The sequence below is a fragment of the Tiliqua scincoides genome, chromosome 2 (assembly GCF_035046505.1).
Source record: "Tiliqua scincoides isolate rTilSci1 chromosome 2, rTilSci1.hap2, whole genome shotgun sequence".
NCBI lineage: Eukaryota > Metazoa > Chordata > Lepidosauria > Squamata > Scincidae > Tiliqua > Tiliqua scincoides.
Window position 1 is genome coordinate 187,005,101 of NC_089822.1, and position 10,628 is coordinate 187,015,728.

The following is a 10,628-nucleotide window of genomic DNA, read 5'->3' on the forward strand; positions in this document are numbered from 1 at the left end:
ACACACACACAAATACACCCCACATACACAAAGAACCCCCCACAACCCACAGAGTGTTCAGTACCCAGTCCTAACCTTCACAGGCTCTGACAACTACCACATACACACACACAAGACTGAGTTTCTTAGTTGTGTGTGTGTGTGTCCACACACACTTTACACTTCTTCATTCTGGGAACCACAGAGATCAATGCAAGGGCTCTTTAACAAGCCATTTGTTGTTCTCTACTATTAAATAAATGTTGGTTTGACACAAAGTAAATAGTAACTATGATCACCAAGGGATGGGATTTAATAGTGGCTAGCTAGCTAGACAGGTGTGACTTTTAAATTCTTTAGACCTGACCTCAGATTTGAATTAATTTTTCTGACATTAGGAGAGGAAACTGAGCGCTTTCCACATGCGCTGCCTCCGACGCATCCTCGGCATCACCTGGCAGGACAAAGTTCCAAACAACACAGTCCTGGAACGTGCTGGAATCCCTAGCATGTATTCACTGCTGAAACAGAGACGCCTGCGTTGGCTTGGTCATGTCGTGAGTATGGATGATGGCCGGATCCCAAAGGATCTCCTCTATGGTGCAAGGAAAGCACCCTACAGGTAGACCACATCTGCGATACAAGGACATCTGCAAGAGGGATCTGAAGGCCTTAGGGATGGACCTCAACAAGTGGGAAACCCTGGCCTCTGAGCGGCCCGCTTGGAGGCAGGCTGTGCAGCATGGCCTTTCCCAGTTTGAAGAGACACTTGGCCAACAGTCTGAGGCTAAGAGGCAAAGAAGGAAGGCCCATAGCCAGGGAGACAGACCAGGGACAGACTGCACTTGCTTCTGGTGTGGAAGGGATTGTCACTCCCGGATTGGCCTTTTCAGCCACACTAGACGCTGTGCCAGAACCACCTTTCAGAGCGCGATACCATAGTCTTTCGAGACTGAAGGTTGCCAATACAATATACTCTATGCACACCATTATTGTATGGATGCAATATTTGTACAGTTGTTTCTTACTTTCTTTGCTCCTGTTGTAGCACGGTTGAGTTTTTGAAAGACCTGTTTCTTTTGCACTTCCTTCTCCATATTTGGATGCATTAAGTCCAGATGAGTCCTTATCTTCCTCCCCCACAATAATTGGGCTCACCCCTAGATTCTATATTTCAAAAGGAACTGGGCTAGTTTTGTCTTAAAACTTCCTGCAGTCGTTCTTACCAACCTAACCAAGGTTCTTTCAGCCAGCTTATTGGACATTGCATGGTGTGGCAATGTCTGAATATGATTAATTCTGTTAATTCTGATCATGAATGTTTTAAATTCCTGGCAAGTGAAGTGTGATCCATTATCCATGGTAAGAACTACAGGAAGATGATGAGTGACAAAGGTTGTCAGTTTCTTACAGGTGGCTGCTGAAGTCCAGTTCACTGGGTGCACTTTCAACAACTATAAATGGGCCTCTATTACAACAAATCACCTTCATGAAGGGCCGTGCAGAGTCTAGATGCAGGTGAAACCCTGGTGGGCTTGGCTACTTCCAAGGATGAAGTGCCAGTGCTGGGATGACACTGGAGACATTGCTTGACTGCCTAATTCCAAGTCTACAGCCAGGTGTGGTGTAGTGTCTATGGCAGGAGGATGCCCCGTCCCTGGGTGCGTTACTGAGCGCGGGGTGCTTACCCTGTCAATGAGGGTTGGTCAGCGGCGGAAAAAAGGACGAGAGGCGGATACAGCTGTTCTACACAGATGGTTTACTTGCGTAAGCCGCTTTACATTCATGGGGCCTGTTACGTCACAGGCCACCGTACCTCACATAGACTTGTGCCGTTGTCATCTGATAGACTCTTTCCCCAACCCTTCCTGCTCCTTTGCAGTTTCAGGCAGAGCTCTCTGACTGGTGTCTCTTGGCCAGAGGTAGGGGTTCTCAAGAGCTGCTGCACTGTTGTTTGGGGTCAGGCTAGCTGGCCTTAGGAGGACCCCAGGTACCTCTGTGCTTGCCCTTCAATCAGCTGGTCACCCTCGGGTATAGTTGGCTGTGAGTCCTTGTCTCTGAAACTCCTGGCTCTCCTGGAGTCACCCCCAGGGCCCGGGCAGGTCCTGGGTCTGGGAGATCCCCTTCCCAGCCCCCTCTCTCCAGGGCTGAAGTAAGCACAACCCCTTTGGGGTTCTGGCTTTTCCCAATTAGACTGGGGTGGTTATCCCCTTTGGCCTTCCCTCTGGCCTTACTCCCCTCTGGAGAGGAGGGACCTCTCTCTAGGCTTCCCAGGCTCCTTATGAAGCCAGCCTTGGGTTTGGCCAACTTCACCCCTTCTGGCCACGTGGCTGCTTGTTGCTTCCAGCTGGCATTAGGCCCTACTCCCAGGTAGGTGTCCTGCCTGGGACCCCAGTCCTGGCAGTACTCAGGCCTTACCCCCCCCCCAGGAGTCCCCTACCCCTGAGGAGACCCCTGCTCCTGAGGAACTCCTGGCCATCTGGGCTGGGCCCCGGTGGTCACCAAACATAGTTGCATATGAAAGCCTTCATACATGAAATTCCTAAATGGTCTTCCGGTAGCTCTGCCAGAACATGCTGTTGTCCTTGTGGAGGAAAAACAATGGAGGTGCTCCACAGCAGGCAGCTATCCTAATGCTCAGTTCTGTACCTGTGCTCTAAAATGAACAGAGTTCTTCCTCTCAAGTGTTATTTGGCCAGCCCTGAAATGTGTACTGCATTACCCAAGACAGGGTCCTGCCTAGTCTGCATTCTTACCTGGGAAGCCTTCATTAGAGTCCAAGTCAGATGTTCCACCAACACTACAATGTTCCCAGGTACCTCCTTAGCTGGAGATAGAGTAGTTGCAGTCTGCTCAGGGCATCTCCGTTACCATCTTAGCTGCCTACTTTGTAGATGATCTTGTGTTCATATGGAGCTAAAGTCAATGTCCAATGCTGTAGTTATGCAGATACCAAGATTGGCATTGTTTTATTTCATTAAAGAGCCAATGGTTTATGATCTGCTACAATAACGAAACGCTTCCCATACATGTAACAGTGGAATTTTTAAAATGCCAAATATGACTAGACTTTTTTCCTATTGAGAGTAGCCCCATTCAGCTTCCTTTAGTGTCCAGGAGCCATGTCCAATGGGTTATTTTCCATTTTATGCAACAAAACATCCTCCACTCCATATGACTAAAAATCAAAGGTCAGCAATTTTTTTTTTTTGGTTCAAAATGGCCAGGAGCTCTGGGGATTTGAGTAATTTCTTAGATTCCTGGAATGTTGCTTCTTTTCTCTTTCCCCTCTTTTCTCTTTCCCCAGAGCTAGCCAGTCTCCTACATCAAGAGAAGTGCTTTAAGAGGGACGAAAGATTGAGAAATCAATGATAATAGTTTAACATAAATATGATTGGAACTCTGATGTATTTTGTGGAGCAAGTGCTTTTTCAATTGCTGTGACTTTTTCTGTCACAAGATGGACTCTCATCCTTACCATTCTTGTAACCCAAGTACTGCACTCCTGGCCTCAAAAAGAAAAAAAAAAACTTTTCTTCTAATTGCAGCCCTGCTCCCCACAGTGATCATTTTTGCCAGCAATGATTGTCCTCACTCAATAATTCTCATCACTCCAGGAATGAAATGGAACATTCACAACATTACATAAACTATAGTTGTAAATAGTAACACAAAATGTTAGAGAATAATATGCCTGAAAATTTGGTGAGTCTCGCTTGCAATAATACTTGATTGGTGGAGAGACAAACGGGATGCAGGGGGGAGGGGCAAGAGAGGGGTTTGTGGGTATAGCAGTGTCTCAGCAGTGTCTGAACACTGCTCTCTCTCTCCAACGGGTAGATGAGCCTCGTCAGCCTGGAAAGGCAGCTCATCTAAGAGAAGGAAAACTCTGATCCCAAACCTCCACTGCCTTGTGGCTACATCCAGTTGTGGAAAAGGCTTCAGGAGTCAACCTCGAGGCAAAATCAGGAGCCGGAGACCCTGAGGCAGTTCGTGGCTGTACACAGTCATGCTCTGGCAACTCCTGCGACGCCGCTGGAACCAACCGTATTGGCTTCTGCCTTTCCATTGGACCATTCCAGCTACGTGGAGAGGGGGGATTTGCTGCATGGGTAACAGCCTATCCTCCATACCTTCTTTACCCAGGCTTTGCACACTGGAGAGGACACTCCAACTTCGCCATACGGCATCAGCACCACACGGGAAGCAGCAGTTACCAGTTAAAAATCTTGGCTCGATTGGCGTAGAGCGTGACGCCAGGGGCTGCTTCCGACGGTGGAAGGCCCATAGCCAGGGAGACAGACCAGGGACAGACTGCACTTGCTCCCAGTGTGGAAGGGATTGTCACTCCCGAATTGGCCTTTTCAGCCACACTAGACGCTGTTCCAGAACCACCTTTCAGAGCGCGATACTATAGTCTTTCGAGACGGAAGGTTGCCAACATGAACTTGAGCAAAGAGTGTTAAAAATTGAGGCCTTTAGCTAAAGCAAAACGTTGACAATAATGAAAGACTAATATAGAAGAACTGGCTGAAATGAAAATAGTTATGGAACTGGAAATTAGCATTTTCCACCACATTTCACTGCTGTATAATTGCAGAAAACTACCAGAATAGTGCAGAATATGACCAGGGCTCGCAAGGCACACTTGAGCAACTGGTGATCTACCCCTGTGAGGGTCAATTGCTAATGTCTACAGGCATTTGTTTCTAGCAAGTAAGATAGGATTACAGCCTCTTACTGAACACAAAGGGATTGGTACTGAGTAAAACACACACCACTGTTACACACCTCTACTAATGTCTGCTCCAGTCCCCTGGGGAGAATTAGTCCAATCCAGTACTGGCAAGTAGATGCCCCTCCAGGTATCATGGCAGCAAACATGGATTTCTTTATTTCTTGGTGAGTGGAAGCAGCAGTGCATCATCCCCCCCCCCTTGCAAAATCAGGCTTTATGCAGAAAAACATGGCAATAGCAACTGCCACATAAAGAGCTGCCACTGTTGCTGCCATCTACTGAGAATTTCCTGAGAATTCTGCCTGAAAAGGAAACTCATGCCTGCAGCTGCAGAAAGAAGGCCCACTAGAGGTCACCTTGCTGATGTCTCTCTCAAATCTGGAGCTGGCCCAAGAGTGGCCTCTTTCTCCAGGCCAGGGACCTTGATAGATCATTTCCCAGTTGTTCTACAGAACATACTTCATTGTTTGGTAAAGAACTTGGTTGCTTAGTTAAGGTACTTCTCTCTGCACCCCAACCCTGTATATCAGGGGTGTCCAAAGTTTTTGGCAGGAGGGCCACATCATCTCTCTGACACTGTGTTGGGGGCCGGGGGAAAAATAATTAATTTACATTTAAAATTTGAATAAATTTACATAAATTACTATACTAGAGGTGGAACTTAAATGAATGAATGAAGGTCTTGCAATAGCTCACAGCCTATAGAAGGCCTTGCACAAAGCAAGGCTGGCCTTTTCTTTGCTGCTACTACTGCATCACAGACGTGAAACAGCAAGCGGTGGAGGGAGCCCTCATCCCACAGCTAACAAGAGAGGTCAAACAGTCACCCTCACGCTGAGAGCAGTTGCGTTGGGCCAGTGCGGGCTCCAGCAAGTTTCTGGAGGGCCAGAGGCTCATTGGAGGCTGGAGTCTCCCTGAGGGCTGAGGTTTGGACACCCCTGCTGTATGTGATAGCTCCATGAAATGCTGTTGATAGGAAATTCTCCTGAAGACCTGTGTCCAGCAAACATTTAAAAACAAATCTGTTATAGTCTTACAAATATTTCAGCAATATGAGCCTAACATGGTGTTAGATTGACCACATTCCCTGCTGCCAGATAACCAGTTTTTAAGTCAACATAAAACTAACATCCATTGTGCAGCCCACAACTGGATAGTCCTATCACTGGTAATGAACCAGAAACTGAGATGACAGGATACTGATATGGATATTAAAAATCAACCAGCCTGGGACCTCAAACCTAGGTCAAAGTTCACCTCCATAACCCAGACTGGATTGGACAAATACTCACCCCATCATCCAGTTAGTACTTTTTTTTTTTAAATACATACCCACATATTTAAAGTCATATTGATCATGTGCTCTGTGCTGCCCAAGTGGCTGATATACTATGGTTGCAATCCTATGCACACTTTACCTGGGAGAAAGTGCTGAAGAACTAAGTAGGGCGTCTGAGTAGATAGGCATGGGACTGCACTGCTCCTGTCATTATTTGCAAAAATGTATGTTGTCGGGCAGCAGTTGGGGTGTATTCCAAGTTTAGTCAGTCATAGCTAGAGAAGTTAGTCATGTTTAACCAAACTTCAGCTACAACCAATTATAACAATCTGCATATGCTGAGATTTAAGGAAATTTGGAGCTCAGTCCTAAATACACTTATGTAACAGTCCAGTCCCGTTGATGTCAGCAATTCATCTGTTGGTCCCATCATTATGGATTCTTCTCATATGACCTGAGAATAGGCTCTTGCCCAGCTTGACTAATTTGATCTAAACAGGGTGGTCTGGCCGAACAGATCAGTTAAATCATCAAGGGAGGGAATGATGACATCCTAGAGACTACAATTGTGCAACCCCTCCTAAAAAACCATTCTTGGATTCTACCAATTTAGATAATTGCCAGTTTATAATCTTCCCTTTTAAGGCACTCAGCTCATTCACTCTTCTTACTATCTAATTTCAGGGAAGCTGCTGTAGCCTTGTAGCATTGTCTGGTGGTGGTGGTTCTTTTTGAATGAGTTGGAATTAAATCTGGACAACAAGGTCTTTTTAATCAGGAAGTCCTTGATGCAGGTACCGAGTCATCCACCCGTTCTAAATTTGGTTGCACTCTCCCTGCAGAAACTTGGGAGTGCTCCTGGATTCACCACTCCATCTGGACAGTCAGGTGGAAGCTGCGGCCCGGGATGTTTTGGCCCAGCTTTGGCTAGTGTGCCAGCTGTGTCCGTATTTGAATCAAACATGACCACAATGGCCTGTGCATTTGTTAACATTGCAATTAGATTATTGTAATGGGGTCTATGTGGGACTGCCCTTGAAGATGGTCTGGAAGCTGCAATTAGTGCAGAATATGATGGCTCATGTGGTTACCAGAGTGCAACAGTTCAAGTTCATTGGGCCACTGCCCTGATGGCTACATAGGTTGTCCATTCAAATCCAGGAACAATTTAATGTGCTGGCACTGAGCTTTAAAGCCCTTCAGTTTGGGACAAGGGACCACCATCACCTATAACATTTCAGCACACCTCTTGGGTCATCTGAAATGGCTCTCTTGCAAGTGCCACATCTAATGCAGGTTAGGGGGCAGGCAGTGCAATGGCAAGCCTTCTCTGCAGTTATGCCACAGTTATGAAACTGACAGCTTTCTGGTGAGGGGTGAAAACATTTTATTAACTTTTAATTGATGGTTTTTAGAGTTGGCTCCTGTTCTTCCATATTGTATATTTACTTTACTTTTTTGCTGATGCTAGTTAATTGCTTCATTCCTGGTTATATTTGCCAAATTGATTCTGCAGACCCTCAACATTGTTGACTTTTTATGGACATTTTATAAGCCACCTTGGACATTTTGCTTTGGCAAGGGAAAGGCAGGATTATTGTTTAAATAAATGTGTATAGCAATTACATCTAAGTGCACATTAAAGATGCAGCTTCTCAGTCTGTTAAGGTTGCAAGGTATCAGTCCATTTCTTTTGATAAAGCTTTACTGAACTTTGAAGTATCTCGGTTTTCTATTTATACGTGCATTTATTATAGACAGGGGAACTCAAGGAATTATAAAACATCATCCCATAAGTATAGGCAGATCATGAAAGAATATTTCTGTAGGTTGGCATCTTTACCATCAAACCTCCAACTGCTTCTGCAGTTCATTCTGCTCCAGAGGCAAGAGCTTGAAATCTGGTCCCTGACAGCTGATGTCATGGTCTAGAAGAGACTGCTAGGTATCCCTTACAATCCATTGGCGAGTACAATCTATAATTGTGCTACAACTACAAATAAGATGACAGAGCTTTTGCGCAATACCTTTCACATAAAACTCTCTTTTAACGCCCACCCTTTAAAGTACATATTGCATCTAACGGGTATGAGGGTCCAAATGGAGCAGTTTGATTAAGACCACCTAGTGAGTTCATGGCAGAAGTGCCACTAAACTGGGGAAATTCATACCAGTCTCTTGGCCACTGTGCTATACAGTACTAGCTAAGAAAGCAAGGGTGCTTAACCAGCTTGAGTTTTCCAGCTGATTGCCCCAGCTGGAGCAATGTGAATCCACTGATCAATCTTATAGTAAAATTGAGCCATAGTGATTACACGTGTAGACAAATGCAGTATTTAGTGGTACACATACACATGAATGGTATTTTACTTACAACATAAAGAGCAGGATTATTTTCCTGAAGGGTCAAGAATGTGATATTTACATTGAAATAGTCAGGAAAACTATGGCTCTTATTTTGTCCAGTAGTTACAACAGAAAAGTAAATGTAAATCAATTCAATGTGCTTAAGTACACATGGTGGCCAAACATGTGGGTCTAAGAGTAAAATTGGCACTAAACAACAGTTGTATAAGGTTATCACTTCTGCTGACCCATTAACGATTCTCAGAATACCCTACCACTGCTTCCTGGTCCATATAACTTCCAGGACATGTTACATAAAGCCAGAGGGTGACCCAATAAGCTGTCCCTCCCTCCAGTACCACTTACCTTTACCACACTGTGGCAAGATCTGGAAGTATGCTTTCCAGTGTGAGGAACCTCCTGTGCAATTACCACCAGCAGTTAGGTGGGGCCATGCTCACCTGCATCCTAGATGACTATAAATACAGTCATGTTTGCTCTATCAAATTGTTCTAGTAATGAGTTCGCTATTGTGCTACGCAAAAGATCCTAACTTGGCACTTTAAACATGATTGGTTTTCAAGACTGTACAATGAACTCTAAAGTGCTCCTTCATAAGATTTCAGTACAGTCAAAAGTGTATGTACATTATGAAGTGGGCTCCCTGGCCTTTACATCTAAAAGCAGTTCTGGAAATTCACTATCTAGATGCAATATGTACAATCAGCTCTGGAGAAGACACTATGCATTTAAATACTTCATCATGCTTCAGGTTTTAAAAACCACAGCACATGTAGTTCAGGCAGTTTCCTTTTAACACAAAAGTTGTTCCAGCTTTTATACAACAAGCAGAAACACTCCTTAAACTGGGACAGAACAACTTGTCTTGCTCATTATAAATGCCTTAAGAGCAGCCAACAGGATGGAAGAACCAAAAAAGTGTTTTCAGAAACTGCAAATGGCTGACTCATGAATTGCCTGCAGAGCAGCTTCCATTATGCATTTCTAATAGGCAGGCTTGAGAAAGGAGTCTATTCGCCCAAAGTAGGCACTACGGCTGTTAAGTCTCCAGGCCTTCCTTAAACATCCAAAACACCCCACTACTATAAAGCTCCAAAAGAAACACCAAACACAAAAGGCGTCTGAAACTAGACTTTTATACTCTAAAATCAGTATTTTTCCATTTCAACACTGTACCTGAATTCAGTGTTCATCAAGGGACCCACTCAAGGGACTGCTGTTGAATTTGCTTCTTTCTCGAGCTGTGGAATAACATGGCTCCTAATCTGTACTCAAGAAGTGCTTCCACTTGGGCATTTCTTTTCATTACCTCCTTTTGCTTCAGGGGATTCTGATCAGAAGGGTCCTGTAAGCTTGGGGAAGTTTTTCAAAAGATTGGGGTACTGCTACTGGAAAGGGGGAGCTAAAGTGGCAGTGAGTTTCACCACTAAGCATTTAAAAAGCATCAGCACACTCCACACATTTGTCAGGAAGCACAGAACCATGTAACTTTGCCCCAAATTCAGAATGCAAACTGTTTCTTAAACAGCTTCCCATTCAAGCACAACACGCTCAGTTCCAAAGGTGATTGCCTATCAAAAGTGGTTTGCGATATGCTAAAAGGGTCCACTCTGCAAATGAGAAACCAAAAATATCCCATGAAGCATACTCAAAGCCATTTTTGGTATAGTAACAAAAATGGCTGTCAGCCATTTTTGTAAGCTATACTGTACTTGCTGTTTTCTCAATGGTAAATTTGATTTCATGAGGAGGCACACCCAGAAAGAGCACCACTAGTCATTTTCGCATTTGAGGACTCTCCAAGGCAGTGGTTTAGATAGAGAAATCAAAAGTGCCTTTGAACTGGAAATCAAAGTTCCACCATCACTCTGAAATGGGCTTTAACAATCGTTAAGAATTAAATGATCAAGAATGGAAACACTTCCTCATAAAATGAAATGCTTACAATTGCATAAATACACTAGTAGCACATGATAGAAAATTCTGCTGTAAAAAAATGTTCTCCAACTAGGACACGTTCAGTGCAATAACTTTCACTTCAAATCCTTCCCCAAAATCCATCTTTCCCAAGCAGCTTAGGACACTACTCCTCGCTCCTTTAGCCTACTTGGAATTACACCCAAGTATATATACATGAAATTGCACATTCTTTCCCCATTTATCCCTACACCAATCACCTCCCCTTCTTCTGTTATCCTTGCGTGTTTCCAGATTCTGAGTTTCTTCTAGCAACTTGTAATCCATTGTAAAGCATCACACACATTG